The following is a 17105-nucleotide window of genomic DNA, read 5'->3' on the forward strand; positions in this document are numbered from 1 at the left end:
GTTTGCTAAACCATGGCTACCATTCTATTATTTCTAACATGCAAATGCATTTTATAGCATACACGTTTCAGGCTTTCTCATTATCCTTTTCAGTTAAGGAAGTGCTATGGCCTTCCAATAAAATCCAAAGATTTCCTAATTAAAAAGAACATAGTACATGACGTGGTTGATTTAGCTTTGCTTTGTAGCAGTATCTTCAATGCTTGATGACAGACCGCACATGAGATTTCTATTAAAACTATTGGGAGGAGCAAGTATTTGACTCTATTTGGCCACGATCCTTTCCTTTTCCGTGTAAAACACAAAGACATACGTACAGTGGTTATTAGCTCAGATTCCTAGATGCCAGCTGCATCCCAAAGCCTTGTGGCCTTGCAATGCCAGCCTGACAAGACAAGCCTTATCTCAGATTTCTTCATGTTATGTTATCTGATGATCTGATCTGACTCTGTTCCACGTACCTTTGGCTTTTAATCATTATAGACTTTTGTGCTTTCTTTGATTCCTTGCACCATGTACAGGATTTGTCAACCTTACCAGTGCTTCGTTCCTGCTTCTCAAGATGTCAGATGACTACATAGGCAGTCAGAAAACCCATATAGAGTTGACAAAGTTTTAAGCTATTTATTGTTAACCTGTCATTGAAGGCTAGCTTCCTTATGACTGTGTAGAAGGGAATGAAAGTTAACACATCACTGATTGCTTAAGGAGTCTTAAAATGCTAATTGTGAATTGCCATCAGTTATGTACAGAGAAACTTGATGCAATATAGGCTCATTATTCCTTTTTTCCTTGCTTACTTTGACATTTCCCCAGCTACCAGTGTTTTCTCCCCATAGTTGCATAATCTCTGACCCTAATGCAGTCCTGCTTTACTGCTGCTGCCAGTGTTTTTTCTCTCCTAATTCCCTACTTGAGAAATAATTAATTTAGAGTGATTTTTCTTGATAGTTATTTAACTTGAAGGCATTGCTCTCTCTGTTCCAGACCTGACAAGGCGCTTAAGTGACTGAACAGTGTCATGTCCTTTGTGGCAGTGGCTCTCTTTACAAACATTACTTTGCTCTTCAGGTTAGCACGCTGCTTGTAATAACAGCAGCACTGAATCTGACAAAAATTCGGGTATCCAGAAGTTCTTTGTCACTGCTCACAGTGGTTTGCTGTGTGTCATCCTTGCTTGGTGAGGATGTCTCTAATTTCTAATGCTCAGTTGATGAGGAGTGCTATGCTGAAGCTGTAAGTTTAGATCCCTGAACTTGGCCTAATTCACTGCAGGTGTTTGCTAGTGTTGGTGCCAAGAGGCAAGGGAAGCTGTTGGTGTGAGCAGTGAGGTTGCAGTCTTCTGCACCTCTTGGTTGATCATACAGCTCCACTAGAGCGCTTAGATCCCTTCCAGGTGTGCAGCATAAACATTCTCATACCATATAATTCCAGTAATGGAAATTCTCTGCATGAAGAAGGGAGTTGTATAGGAAAAGGGTTTTCCTTCTGTTTAAGCCCCATGGAATAAATTTGAAAGGAAATCTTTGCTATATTACTTGAGAAAATGTTTAACAGCAATTAAAGCATTTAGAAATCCATTTTAAATGAAAAGGAATTAGGCAATATCATATTTGTTGTAGTTCATATTATAAAGCATATATGAAATAATCAATGCTAGTTAAATACCTGTTAAATTTCTTAGGCTGTAATGATACACCACAGGTATAAGCTGATGTACAGTGATGCTGCATAATGCTTAGGAAATTCAGGAAACTTTTTTTTTGCCTCATTACTGCTGTGAACAGATGTTTCATTCCTCTTCAATAGCCACACAGGTGCCCTTAAAATGAAGGGAGTACTTCGTAAGAGGAATTTGTTATCAAGAATGTAAATGCATGCACTTAGATGAGTATTTACTTTAGGTGCATGAGTCATACAATTTGTAAATAATTGCATATACACCAGGAAAATACTAGGCAGAAAGCAGTGTAAACAATGCATAGTTAATTTCTAAAATCAGTGGATGTTGTGACTGAACCTGTGCTTGGCAGAAATGGGATACTTGCATTTAACACTGCTTTGTTCCCAAGGACAGCCCCTGCGAGTATTTGCTCTGCAGTGGGACTGCTGCTTGCCTCTTGTCTAGGGCCTGTCGGCATCTTTATTATTTCTTGGAAGCAAAGAATTGAAAACTGAAAAGAAAATGCTAGTGATCTGACTGTTCTGAAGCTGTATATGAGCTGGACTGTAGAGGTTTCTTTTATGCTCCGTGCTATGTTTTTCTTAAATACTGAAGTGTATGTATACATCTATGACCTGAAAACTGATCAGAAGCAGGACTGTGTATCAGAGAATCACAGAACTGTAGGATTGGAAGGGGCCCCTAGAGATCATTAAGTCCAACCCCCTGCCAAAGCAGCTCCTGAGTCCAGGTTGCACAGGTAGCAGTTCTCTTGGATTAGCCACAGTCTTCAGATGGAGCTTGCACTGGCTTTATTTCTTTTAGCTGGCTGCAAGTGATGTCTAATCCTTCATCGTGCCTGAGGTGCTAACGTGATCCTTCAACACTTCTTGAACAAACCTGAACAGTCAGAGTGAGTCCACATCCAGGCAGTGGGATGAGATCATTCCACTTAAGTACTTGCACACAGCTGTGGAACTTGTGTTGAAGTACAGAGAGCCGTAAAGCTGGGTTTACAGTTTTGCTGACTGTAGGCTTGAATTCCAAGTTTTAACCTCCTTTGGCCAGTTTTTCTCTGACTTCAACCTTGAGCTCTTCAAAGAGGTGCTGTAATGGTCCTGGAGGAGAACTCAGAATGGCAGCAAGGAAAGGCTGTGTCACAGAGTGGCTGCTGCAGGACCAAGTGTTGAGTAAGGGCTGGAAGAATTAATGCAGATGACATCTGCCAGGAGCTCAGAATAGCAGACCCAAGCAGTCTCAAGACATTCATTCTATTGTATAACTCATTTTATATTTTCTATTTAATACAAATGAATATTCCAGCCTCTGTCAAGCTTCCTATTAAAGTAAATTATATAGGCTTCCCTTTTTGTTTCTTTGTGGAATTCAAGATATTCTGACATTGTCAGAAGATAATCCCTTATTCTAAAAAGTGTGCTTTTGTTTGATACAGAAGGAAAGTGATTTTCTCAGTCACAAGGTCAATGGAAGTCCTGAATAAGACACATGTGGGAGCGTTAATATTTCTCAGAGGGATAGCTTAAAAAGAGATGCTTTCAGTAAGTACAGTCAGAGGACTGAAAAAACAAAACAACAAAAAAACACAAAGAAGAAAACAAATTGCAAAGTGCGTTCTGTGTTAAATAATTTTAAATTCATATAATTACAGAGGAAAAAATGTGCGTTAGTCTCATAAAGGGAGAGTGTTTCTTACTGCTGGAAGGCTAGAGGTGATCTGTAGCTGGAGCTCTGGTTCTGGGGTGTCCTTTGAGGGACACCACATGGCATAAGGCAGACAAAATGGTGGTGGTTTCTTTTTTGTTCCTTTTTTTTTTTTAATGGTAGACTATCCAAAAGTTCATAAATTATCCTTGTGCAACAGCCCCCTTGTGGAGGAGCTCCAGATAATGCCTCGGCAGCTCACAGACTTTGGAGCAGAACAGTCCAAGGAAATTCCCAAGTGAAATGGCAGAAGCAGAAGTCTTCTGGGAATTCTTCTGTGGATTGTGTTGGAGTATGCCTGAAAAGCTTAAAGTAGCACTTTGTTCCATTAAAAAGTGTTAACAACAACAAAAATAATCAGTAATTAGTTTCACTTTCTTCACTAATTAATTCTGATTATTGTTATACTAGTTTTCAGCTAACTCAGGAAGGGGAGGCCAACAATGAAACAGTCTTGTGGAGATCTAAGACCACAGCACTGTAACTTTGTGTGAAACAGACATTGTTATTGGAAAGCACAGCGAAAAAAGATGAAAATGTAGAAAATGTAGTAGATTCTGATCTAAGATTGAGCAGATGTTATAGAAATTTTAGTTGCTTTGCAGAGGTGTGCTTAGTAGCTTACAATTGATGCTGGCAGCAAAGCCCCTGGGAGCATGGTAAGAATCACAGTTAACTTTTTCCAAGTAAACTGAATTTGCAGTGCAAAGGTAGTTATCTGGTCCAAGCTAGAGCTACTTCATATGACGTGTTGCTTCCAGTTCCTTTTCCTCCAGACGTACCCTTGTAGGAAGAGTTGATGTAGTCTTGAAGTTTTGGGGGAGTTTGTAATCCTGTGACCTAAAGCAAGCTCATCCATGCAAACCACTTATATTCATTTCCTGGCGTCAATGATATCACTTAATACAGGTTTCCTGATAGAGGAGTGATGGAGATAGTGGTGGTTCCAGGGTCATGCAGAAGTCTGTGGAGGAACAGGATCTCTAACATGTATCTGGTGCCCTAGGCAAAGGTCTTAACAAACGCAGCCTTCATGGCTTTATCTTCCAAGACTCCTAGAAATCAGAGAATTGTTTGTTGATTAATATTAAGTAACAAAAAATTAACAAGGAGTTTTTTCTCAAAAATGTAATTTAAGAAATTATTTTACATCGAAGGAAATACAAAAATTTTAAATGAAAGGAAACGTAATGTTCAGGATGACAGAGATCTCTACTGTAAATTGCATATAGCGTAAATCCATTCAGTAAAGTTTAAACAAGCATGGAATTGTGTAGCATTTCCACAGATCAGGACGTAGAAGCAGAATTATATTACCACTATCTGAAAATAGAAATGCTGAAGCCAGACTTTGGAAGTGACGTTACCTTGTATTACAAGCTCTGTTCCCATAAAAGAAATGGGATCTACCATTTTTCTTGACATGTCTGCTGTGGATGTTTAAAAATATCAAACGGCAGTTTCCAGAATAATTTTAAAACCTCAAGAAGAATTGCAAGAGGTTTATCTTCTTTCATGGAGTTGCTTTAAGCTCGTGGCAAAAAGCAAAACTTTATACCAAAAGGCAGAGGAATTATTATTGAATGACATCAAAAGCTTGCCAAAAAGTGAATGCTTCCAGCCTTCAGAGTCTTGTGGACCTCTGTTCTTTCTTTCCTTCCACCTTCTCAATACTCTGTCTGCAAGATGTGGGGCAGTCATACTGAGAATACAGTCTGGCACCTGCTGGCATCCTTTGAATGAAGGCCAGATCAGGGATCCTCTTTTCTTTCAGAGTGTCTGCAGATGTGCTCAGAGGGAGGAGAACTGCAGAGCTGTGCTCGATTGGGGGGTAATACTGTCTGCCCTAAGATGTAACCAGGATGACTGTGCTATGCAGCGGTCAATCTCTGAGCACTGCTTTCTTGGGGAGAAATGAAATTTCTTAGCTTTTTTGTTAGGGGCAGATCTGAATGGGGGGGGGGGGGAGGCGGGGGGAAATAATCCTGTCTTACAATTAACCAATTTGCTTTGATTTCTTAAACTATTAAGTCAGGTTAGAGGTCTTATGTTTCTATTGCTGTACCTACTGTTTAGTTCTTTACATGGGTTATTTTCCCACAGAATCATTTCATAACCATTTTGTATTGGATTTAACCTTTTATAGTCATTTTACACAGCAAGGAATCAGATCCTGTGTTTATCCAGCTGATCTTTATTACAGTAGCATCACTTGCTAGTCTTCTGAATTAACTTTCAAGAAGAATACAAGGTATTCTCCAGATACTCTGCATTAATAGCTAATGAGAAAGAATTTAAAGTCACTTCAGATAATGGGATCTCTGCAAAATCTGTGATTTGATATTTCAATCACTGGTCCCCACTCTCCATTTATCTGAGTCCGTATGTTTCACATGTTTATTGTCTCATTAAAATGAAGAGGAAAACAATGACATTTTCAAGAGGACAATAATGTTTTCCTTATAATTCTGCTAGAATAGATCATCCATTATTTTTCCTCTCCAAATATTTTTGCTTTTGCTGTCAATTCTGATGATTTACTCACCTGTATGACTTAGTCCTGTGGAGGTACATTTTTAGTTCAGCTAAGTGACCAATAAAATAAATCTCTTTTGGGACTGATGCACTGAACAGAGTTCAGCACTTCATGTGCTGTAGGATGAAATAAGTGTTAAGTGATTTCCTGCTTGTAGAAAATAAGGTATTTTTCTCATTCTATCTCCTCTGAATTTCCATGTTTCCTAAAACCATGGGAAACACTTGAAACAAGACATTTTGGCTCTTTGCATGGATATTGAGGAGAAAGAATGAGATGGTGCCATACAGAGTCAGTGGAGTAACGAACTCAGCTAACCAAGAAACAGTTCTTCACTAAAAGAACTGTTTTCTTTCTATAAAACGTCAAAAGTGTTAGTGTTGCAAATAAACCTTTTGTGGATCTTTTTAATTTTTGTGGATTAAAAAGAATATGACATACTGAGAGGTCTGCTGGATGCCTTCACTGCCATATCCCCCACTTGATATATCTTTCTCTTTACTCATTTTTCAGCTTGATGAGTTATTTCTTCAGTATGACCCTCATTCTTCAATTTTACGCTTGGATTTTATGTTCATAAATGCTGCGCTCACATTAACCAAGGTTTAATATTATAAATATTTCCTAGTTTGCATTCATTTTTCAAAAGTCTCATAGCTTAAATATTTTAACTTTCAGATGTTGAAAATTCCTCAGGTAGGAGAGCTGAGCTTTTGTTTGCATTTCTGTCAGAATGGGCCATCTGTCTCTTCCTCAGCCATCTCTCTGTAGAGTGGTCTATTAAAGTTCCTATGTCTGCACTAGCACAGGAGAAAAATAACACTTTCCTTCCTGTGACTTGATGTTTTCTAAAAATACCAAAGGGGTGGGAGAGAATCAGAGAGTAGAATTGGCTTCAGAAGAAACATGCTCCAAACATTTAAGGCTCATGTTATTCAGAAAAGAAATGGACTTAAATGTTATTTTACGGTGTCAAGATGTACAGAGGTCCATGCTTGGCTAACAGCCTGTGGCTCTCTGTTCCTGACACATGGTTGTGTAATATTAGTAAAAAGGAATATTCCCCTGGGCTTCATCAGAATCAGGAGCATTCCCTGTCCCAAAAGTCTTTGAATTTCTCCCTGAATCTACATGGGTTCTTTTTTTTTTAATAAAAAGGAAAAGTACAGCCCTAGGAAATGAGCCACCCCACAGCTTTGCTGGTATTCTTCCATTTCAAACCACCAGCCATTTTCTTGCTAGAAAATTGGATTATTGTCTAGTGAATTAATTGATTGCAGACATGACTGTCTTGATTACTACCTAGAGACCCATTAAAAATATGTGCAGACTCTAGGAGTCTATGAGCCTGTGGTTGAGAAATTCTGTACTAGTTTTTTTTTGTTTGTTTTGTTTTTTTGTAATGGGTGTTTATATAATCTCTTTTTAAAATACTAAAGCAAAGACTTACCACCTTTCTGGACACATGTTCCCCACCTGGATTTAACAAGGTTTTCCACTCATATTTAACACTTTTGCTCTCCTTGGCATAGTCATCACAGAGGTCTACTGATTACCATCGTTCTTGTAACCTTCAAAACATTTTAAAAGGCCTGTAGTCATCTTTTATCTTCTTCTAAAATTGTAATCTTTTGGTCAATAATCAGTGCTTCCTAAACATCTTTTTATTTCAGACAGTCCCTTCTGGAGTTCCTCCAGTTTGTTTACAATTTAATGATAGTCCAGTGCTCTGAAAAGGCTTTTCAAGGTTCCAGTAGAACAAATAAGTATCCAACCCTTTCTGTTTGTACATCTCAGTCTGAGCATTGTCTTCTTTAGCATCACGTTGTTCCCTTGCATTTATTTTGTTAATGGTGCAATTGTGGTATCTTTCTTCTTGTGATCCACAGTCTAGCCCTCATTGTATTTGAACATTGGTTTCTCTCACCTGAGCGTGTTAATCTCTTGAGAATTTTGCTTGTTTGTTTTAATTAAATTAAATTTATTCTCTTTGTTTTCAGATTACTTCTGTGATCTTGAATTCCATTCCTGTCCCCCAAAGTGTTTACAGTCTATCCCATCTCAAAGCAATTCATAAGTTTTATGAATATGTTCTGCATCCCAGCATCAAAGCTGTTGTTGACGATTTGGAACTGAAGTAGGGCCAATATCCAAGTCTGCACTGCACTATTTGAAAGGCTCTGTGAAGCAAGCTTGAATGGCAGCGTTTGACTTGGAACAGGCAGCCCTCTACAATGCAACTTGAACATAACTTGTGACTGAGGGCTGACTGAAAAGCATTAACTCTGTCCCCAACTAAACTTGGACAAGTGGTTGGGGAGTAAGTCTTTTTTTGCATGTGAGATCTTGCTTCCAGTATCTCTCATTGTCTGGCTTTATCTCCACCATGTGATGTTGGTTTTGTTCAGCTAACTGTGACATGGTCATTTATGGCCCCTGAAATTATTTAGAGGGCACCTGTAAATGGGGATGAATGTGTTTATTGCATCTTCTGTGCCAAGCTCAGATGATCTTTGTGGCATACTCAACAAGTCTGAGTAATGAGAACTTATTTTACAAGGGCAAAAGATTGATTTTGCTTGAAGTGATATGTAATGAGATGACCAAATAGAAACTCTTTGTAGAAAAGGAAATTGCTTGAAAATATTGAATTAGTTCTTGCAGCTGTACAATAATGAACTATATTATAATTATCTATAGATTCATAGATACATAGATTCATAGGTACATTAGGTTGGAAAGGACCTACAAGATCATCTAGTCCAACCATCCTCCTATCATCATCCCTACCCACTGAACTACTAAATCAAATCCCTTAGCACGTCATCTAAACGCTTCTTGAACAGCGCTAGGGATGGTGCCTCAACCACCTCCCTAGGCAGGCCATTCCAGTGCCTGACCACTCTTTCAGAGAAAAAATGTTTCCTCAGGTTTAATCTAAATCTTCCTCAGCACAACTTGTGGCCATTCCCTCTTGTCTGGTCATTATTTATCAGGGAGAAGAGGCCCACCCCCTCCTCACCACAACCCCCCTTCAGGAAGTGGTAGAGTGCAATAAGGTCTCCTCTGAGCCTCCTCTTCTCCAGACTAAACAATCCCAGCTCCCTCAGCTGCTCCTCATAAGCCTTGTGCTCCAGACCCCTCACCAGTTTTGTTGCCCTTCTCTGAACACGCTCCAGGGCCTCAGTGTCCTTCTTGTAGTGAGGGGCCCAAAACTGAACACAGTACTCAAGGTGCGGCCGCAGCAGAGCTGAGTACAGGGGGATGATCACCTCCCTGCTCCTGCTGGCTACACTATTTCTAATACAGGCCAGGATGCTGTTGGCCTTCTTGGCCACCTGGGCACACTGCCGGCTCATGGTAATCCGAGCATCAACCAACACCCCAGGTCCTTTTCCTCTCTACATTCTTCAAGCCATTCTGCCCCAAGCATTACATGGGGTTATAATGTTGTAATCAAAGATATGCTATGAATATGTATTTAATTTCACTTCTGCTAGAAGTTATACTATTGTTTCCTTCAAAACTCTTCTCACAGATGAGTTTTTGTCTTTAATTAAAGTACTGTCATGTTGTGACTACATTTCCAAGTAAACACCCATCATTTTGTCTTCACTTCTGTTTACAGTGAGCGGTTATGAAATACTTAATTACATGTTTTGTATTACCCAGATCTAACAGCAAGTTTTATTTTGTCCCATCTCTCGTTCAATACAAGGGATGCAGCTTGCACGTATTCAAATCTCTATTCAGTAGAGTGAATATGATTAGCAATGTGATGAGAATCTAATTGTAAGAAATATGCTAATGTTAAATTTGTTTTCATTGAGCGGCTTTGTGAGTATACAAAAACAATTTAGATGCATTAGTAATAGTAATGATGGATTTATGCTCTAGATGTGTCCATAAGTCTTCTTTGGCAGTGCAGGTGGATTGTGCTTGGAGCAGTATGAATGATCATGCCACATTTTTAGAGGACTTGGTGCCAATTAGTGAGTAAACAGTCATGCTCAGATCCTCCACAGTAGCTCTGTTCCCATTACAGACTCCTCTTTGTGAGAGTGATGTTTCTGTACTGCTTTCAGCCACTCTTCTTTTGTGAACGCTAGCACTAATGTGCTCAGGCCTTGAAGCAGAGGTGAGAGATCAGAGAGAGGAAAGCCGGAGAGGAAAGCCGCAGATCTCGGAGTAGAGGATAGATTTAGATGAGATATTAGGGACAAATTCTATACTGCGAGGGTGGTGAGACGCTGGAACATGCTGCCCAGGTGGTGAGTGCCCCTGGAAGTGTTCAAAGCCAGGCTTCACGGGGCTGTGAGCAACCTGGTCTGGTGGGAGATATCCCTGCCCATAGCAAGGGGTTGGAACTACATGATCTTTAAGGTCCCTTCCAACCTCATTTTGGGCTCCTCATTTTTAGATGTAAGCCCAAAGTGCTGCTTCTGTATCAACAGCCTCCATCACTGATGATATTTGTCAAGGGTGCTGGCAAAGGTGGCAATATGAGCCTTGTGCCGTGTCATGCAGTATTTTTAGTGTCAGACGGTATAGTAATGCCATCAACAGAAGTTTCTATTTATTAGAAAAATAGTAACTCTTGACATTGGTCTGATTATGATGAAAGGAATTACTTGGCCCATAAATTCTCAAAACTATTTTCTCCGCTTTCATTTTTTCAGTCGTCTGTTTTAATCTCTCTGTGTAATCCTATACTATTAATTCTGATGGCATCTTAAACACTTTATCTTGCTAGTAAACACAGAAATAAATTACCAGTGTAAGTTTTGTTTTATTGGTTAATTCATTCCCAGTGCCTGCTGCAATGACTGATAGAGCAGATATAAATTAAAAATATATCCAAGTAAACAAAAAAAATCTCACCGTGTCAAATGCACTCAAAACAGTACTTGTTTGAAAGTCTTAAACTTTCTATTTTATGTCACGGGTAAATTTTTAGTGTATGTGAACTGATGCAGCTTCAGGTATTCCTTTTGGTGACTTGGGGAAGAGAAGCTATTAGCATCTCTTTCTCCATCTCATTAAGCTCACGCATATACACATGTACGTGTGCCATGTTGAAGTAGCTTGCATTCTGTTCCTCAAACATGAGGATTGTTGTGCTTTCAGCAGGTCTGAGTAATTAGGATTTGACCTTTAGATCTGTTTTCTCTTGCTGTGTCAAGATGGTATGAAGTTCTTTGACATGCATGGGATTACTGGTCAGCCCTGTTGGTGGTGGTCTGAGCTGTTAGGAATAAGCTGTTACCTGTGGAAATCACAGGAGGGGAAAAAAGCTCTGGCAGAGGTAACTCTGGTGCAGAAGTAGTGCATCTCACTGTTCAAGGCATGCTGAGATGTGTTTCTTCTTTCTGCCATTGAACAGGCACCTCTGATTTCATCCTAATCAGGTTTCTTCATCATTTTTCATTGCTACACTTCCTGGGAAGCTGACCAAGGGAATTTTTGGCACAGTTACATTTCTGTTGGGCTGGTTGACTGAAACTGGTCTCCCTGAAGACATGCCAGTGATTGAGGAGAGGAGTAGGCAGGAGGGTTTCATTTGGAGCTGATGGGGAGAAGGCGGCAGTGGGGACACTCCTTTAGCAGCTGTTTGTCCTTAGATAGGCTTAAAAATATTGCTAAATTGTAATCACAAACTTACTACACTGCTTAATGTCTTTTTTTCTTCCATCACTGATTTATCAGAGGGGAGAATGCTGTGCTGCTGCAGTCCTGCTGGAAGGGCTGTATTGGGTCTCTCAGTTTACTGCCCTTTAGCAGGATATAAATTCTGTCAAGTCAGATCTGATGTTTGTTATCTTTGTGTTCTTGTGGTAAGGCTCTTGTGCCTGTGGGTCTGTGCTCTTTTTTTTTTTCTGTTCACACCTCTTGTAAGGTGCTTGTGGTAGGGATTGAAACCTGTTTGTAAAAAGTGAAGTTGTAAAAATTGTTCAGGTAGAGGCGCCTAATGAGTTCTGTAAGCGTGGGCTGCAGAGGTGGTGCATCTTGCCCAGAAGAAACAGGCAAGTATTTCTGACCATTTATTCACTGAACAGTTCATAAGAAGCATAAACATCCATGCTGTGGTTGGTGCCTAAATGCAAGAAAAGAAGGTAGAAGCAGACAGAGGTATTCATGACTACTGAAGTCATATTTCACTTGCCAAATTACTATGTTGCATGAAAACCTCCCTTATTTCCACCTTTTGGCCCTGTCATCGTTTGTTGGCAGATGATGGTTTAGCAGGTTGTTAGCATTTCTCACCTGTCTTTGTTAGCAGGCCTGAGACCTGTCTGCAAACTTTCTTCTTGGGTTTTTTTTTTTTTGGTGATTGATAGTCAGAATATCTTGAGAGTTTTGTGTGGTTTTTTTAATGCTTTCAAAACTGTTTTTTTTCTCCTTGCAATGGTTGTTGAGCCTGCCTTGCCTCTCAATTGCCTGACACGAGAGAGGCAGCTCAGGATTTTAATACTAGCTGTCAGCAAGAGGTCTTGAGAAAAGCATATCTGGAGCACCAAGAAATGTTGGTTCTTCAAATGTCTTTTCATTACAAATTTTCCAAATAGAGTCTTTGACTTTCAGGGAAAAAAAAAATCAGTCTAGGGGAAAACAAGGTCAGCTGCCAGCACAGTAATCTCATGGGTGCAGAAACCTGCTGAAGGACCAGCCAGAAATGCCATCTGTGAGTCCCAGGGTGTGTAATAGGCAGTGATAATGAGGGGCAGAGCATATGCACAAAAGGTGCAGTAGGAGGACTGGGGGTGGGATGAGACTTGCTCTGCCCTACCATGTCATAGGTCCAAGCCAAGATGGGTGACTACGTCTTAATGATAGGACACAAATGGTGCTCCATAGCTTCAGTGAGACTCTGAAGGGCTACAATCAGTCACAGAATTGGCTTCAATGAATGTTAGCTTAAAAATAATAAAGCATCTCTGATTTGTGATTCTAGTTGTATGAATATTTACGTGAGCTGTGTTTCTAGAACTCATTCCTCAAGCTTGGTGCACCAAGCAGGAAGTCCTTTCAGCTGGAATTTATCACTAGAGTGATGACATCTGGCTTACATAGTACACACTCACTCACCAGCAGAGTGCTAGTGAGTAGAGGTGCCATGTTTGTGATTTAGTAGTCCTACATATATTACCACAGCAGTCGGTGCTTGCTAGCATGAGCTCTAGCAGGGAGGGATAGAATTAATCCTTTAAGCAAGGTGAAGGTAGAATTGAAGAACAAAATGAGATGCTCTGTGGTTCTCCCAGTTCACTGAGTTATTCCTTGAAAATGTGCACAAATGTAGGAGAAACTAGGCTTTAAAGAGGTCCAGCTCTTCTTGCACGTGGCTTAAACTTCCCCTGTTTTAGGGTGTGCAATAAAGGAGTAAAAAGCTTTTGTGGAAGAAGGTGGAGAACAGATTTTTCTGTGTGTGTGCCTTTTGTGGGTAATGCATCAATGCCATGAGGCCAAGGAGAGTCTGAAAGTTAAATAAATGAAGTTGTGAGGCTCCAGTGTGACTTGTACCATGCCCTCTCAATGCTGTATTTCCTGATCCTTTTCCACAGTCCTATACGTTTCTCTGGTTTTCATTTGCCACCCCTCATTTATCAAAGATGTATGTCTTCCTTGTCCCTGCCTGGGAGGCAGAGGAGAAGTGCATCCTGTCGCAGCAAAGCTGAGCTGTGACAGGTTCATTCCCTGCCACCTCACCCTTACCTCATCCGTGTAACAAAGCAGGATTTGGGTCAAGTGTTTTGAAGTCAGTTATCCATATGGATTAAATGTTGTTAGGAACATGAATGTTTAATCAGATATTTGTTAGCAAGCTAAAGAGGCAACTATGTCAAGCACTCAACTGTCAGAAAATACCCTGCCTATCATTGCTATGGAAACTGCCAACAAATACCTGCTTGTTTTATGTTAGCATCTGAGCAGAAGGGAAACCTCCCAGCCATAAGCCTTGAACAACTAGCAGATGAGCTGGAGGAGCAGGAGATGAGACACATCTAGGACTACTACCATGCTCTAACCCAGTTTGTCTGACTGACTGATTGCTTTCTTCTGTCAGTCAGCAAGGAGCAGAAATGAGAGTGCATCAGCTAACCAGACACACGGAGTGAATTTTAATCATTAATCAATTTTAATGAAATTAAACATAAGCTTTGGAGAAAAGATGGTTGCGTTTGCAGCCAGACAGATGTCTCTCACAAAAAACACCTTGGTTTGGTGGGAGTCGGCCTGATTCACATCAGTTATAGCACCAGCAAGTGTAGGAACTGTTGGTGTAAGCTTCTTTACAGATGTGTACAGTCTGTGGATTAATGAGATGTAAATTTTGTTGAGATACCCAAAGACTATAAAGTACCCTGACTTAAACATCTTGAAAGTTTTCCACTCTCTGGTTTAAGTTTATTGCACGGTGTTGTGTCCCTAGAAGGAACATAATGAGTTATGAGTTACTGCTAGATGTGTTGTTTTGAACAGTTCTGCATCATAACCTGTTCTGGCAAGATTCTGAAGGTAAGCAGAGAGTTTCTGAATTACGAGTGGGATGTGCAGTCACAATTCTTACTGCGGTGTTAGAGAAAGGAAAGTGGTGAGAGAGTTCCAGAAAGCATCGTTCACATTTTACATTCTCTGTTTGGTTGACTTTTGTTTTGCTGAATGTGAGCTATTTTCTTGGACTGTATGATACTCCTTAATAGAAACTTATCAGAACTCCTTAATAGAAAGATCTTTCTGTAATTTGTTTTATAAGGGAGCAGTTTGGTGATGGCTGGAACTGGTGATTGAGCACCTGGTGAAGGAGTGAGGCTGGCCCAGGGAGCACAGGCACATTGTTTGTACCTGAGCTCCTCAGGTGACCAGAAAGGGTACAACCCCAACCCCCCTCCATCAAGGGTTTGTGTGAGGGCCAACCACTGGAGGGAGAGCATGTCTTGGGCCTGGGCTGCTTGCTGGGAAGGTGTGCTGCATGGCCAGAGAGCCCCTTCACCAGTTGGGTGAGTTCAGCTCCTCTTTCTGAATGTGGCTATTAGCCTAGCTGTGAATGCTTTGCCTGCTATTGCCAAGAACCTTCCAGAAGCAGGTTGGCTTCTTTGTCAGCAGAACAAAAGTTATGTGCTGCTGGGAGGAAATCTGTGCATATTGTGTTGTCTGTGGTTTATGTGCAGTGCTATAATCTTGATTCTTTTAAACGGTCAGGAGGCAGTTGGGGTCCTTGCTTGGGGTGAGGCTAATGCATTTGGACTTTGGGAAGTAAATGCATGAAGGCATCTGTGCTGGAATGCAATGGCTGCTCAGGGTCTTAGAGGTATGTCAGGAGTATAACTCTGTAAGGTTGCTTTGATAAAAGCAAACTGAAAATGTGTATGCTTAAGGTGCCCTATCAAGTAAGTGAAGATAAAATGTTCATGATTGAAAAACTAAGTTGTGGAAAATAAATTAGTTTCAAGAAGACGTTTTCTTAGCTTTTCTTTTTTTAACATAACTTTCAGATGCTCAAATGCAGGTACCTAACTGAACCTATTGTGTTTCCCTTGAAGTAAACTCACATTCTTCCATTGTTCTGACTTAAAATGACCACGTTTTTCAACAAGTAACTTCATAATGAGCTTTTGAAAAATCAGGCTGATTATTTGATTGCCTAGACTTTGAACACCCATATTGAACACCTCCACTGTATTCCAGCCATTAAAGGCAATCATTCTCAAAAGGTGGTCCTGGAGGCTGTTCAAAAGACTGAAAGCCGGTCCACAGGGAAAACCAATTTCTTGTGCTTTTCATTAAAAGCTTGATGATGAGGGCAGTGAGTGGGTTATGGGAAGTGGTCATGAAAAATGGTATTCCCTCCACGATTTGGAAGATATTTGCTTGTGGAAAATGCATTGAATTTGTGCTTCTTTTTGATACAGCAATATAGATTCTCATGAGTATTATCTCATTGTCTTTTTATGTAAGTAGAACCTATTATATTAGTATCCACTCGTTAATGTGAACTATGCATGTTCAATAAGGGTGAAAAAGACTCTAGAGTGATGTTTTTGGAAGAAATAACTAATAACTATTCTGTGCTTTTCCAGCAGAGAATTCTTATATCGTTCTGACACATGCTGGTATTACTCTTTCCGTGCCCATAAGCAGAAGTGTGTTATTTCTTGCTTGGTTTACATTCAGTCTAACACACCAGTTCCCTTATGGAGGGAAAGTTCTCCAAACCAACCAGAAGTTTTAGGTTGGATTTATAGTGGTTTTAAAACCCCTTGCAGAAGGGCAGTTGCTGACCCCCTGCAGAAGGGCGGGGGAGATTTTTGTGCGTGTTTTACACTGTGATCACAGCCCCTTCTTCAGCTCTAGTTAAACCTTTACTGTGTCCTGGCTGAGCTAATTTCTCACAGACACAGTTCCTTAAAGAAATCTTTTGAACAGGTTTCCATCAGGTAGGAGACAAGCATTAGTGGAGCTGCTCACAGTGAATTCACTATGAACCACTTGCACTGTGTGTGGGGCTGTAACTGCTGTTGCTGGCATTACTGTTCAGAAGCATAGAAACACTACGTTGGAAAGGACCTACAAGATCATCTAGCCCAACCATCCTCCTATCATCATCCTCCTATGTACTGGCTAACTCTTAGCCTTGATCTTAATCCTTCAGTCTTGCAGTTGCTTTGCTGTCATGGTGCTTCTGCTGGAGAAGCTGGTTGAGGGGAATAATCAACATCAGTTGTACAAGGAGTCAGGTGAGAACACAGTATGAGCAGAGGCAAAAGATGGAGTGGTAAGGATCTGTCTGGGGAGCAGGTTGCTGAAGCACTCCTATCAAGGAGCTTACAGAGAAATTGAACATGAATGCTGCAGAGGGAGGAAGCAAATCAACTGCAATTTTTGTTTAGGGCTGAAACTTCCAAGACTGTATGTATTGCATCCCCAGGTTTCTGAAATGAAATGTAGTTATAAATAGATAACAAGTCAACTGAATATGTGTAACTACAATACTTATAGTGCTTTATGGCTCTTGTTCCGCTTACAAATGAAATTTTTCAAAGATGTAGCTTTTGTATAAATTGAGTTCAACTTTGTTACAGAAGTTAAACATGGTCAAAGTAGAGTGTTGAAGCAGGTGTCAGACACATTTTTCCATGCTGTATTTGTCATACTTTGCAATTCCAAATTACTCCTGGCAGAGCA

This window comes from Cyrtonyx montezumae, unplaced genomic scaffold, assembly GCF_038088225.1.
Source record: "Cyrtonyx montezumae isolate F1298 unplaced genomic scaffold, pur_monq_1.0 scaffold_4, whole genome shotgun sequence".
Lineage (NCBI taxonomy): Eukaryota > Metazoa > Chordata > Aves > Galliformes > Odontophoridae > Cyrtonyx > Cyrtonyx montezumae.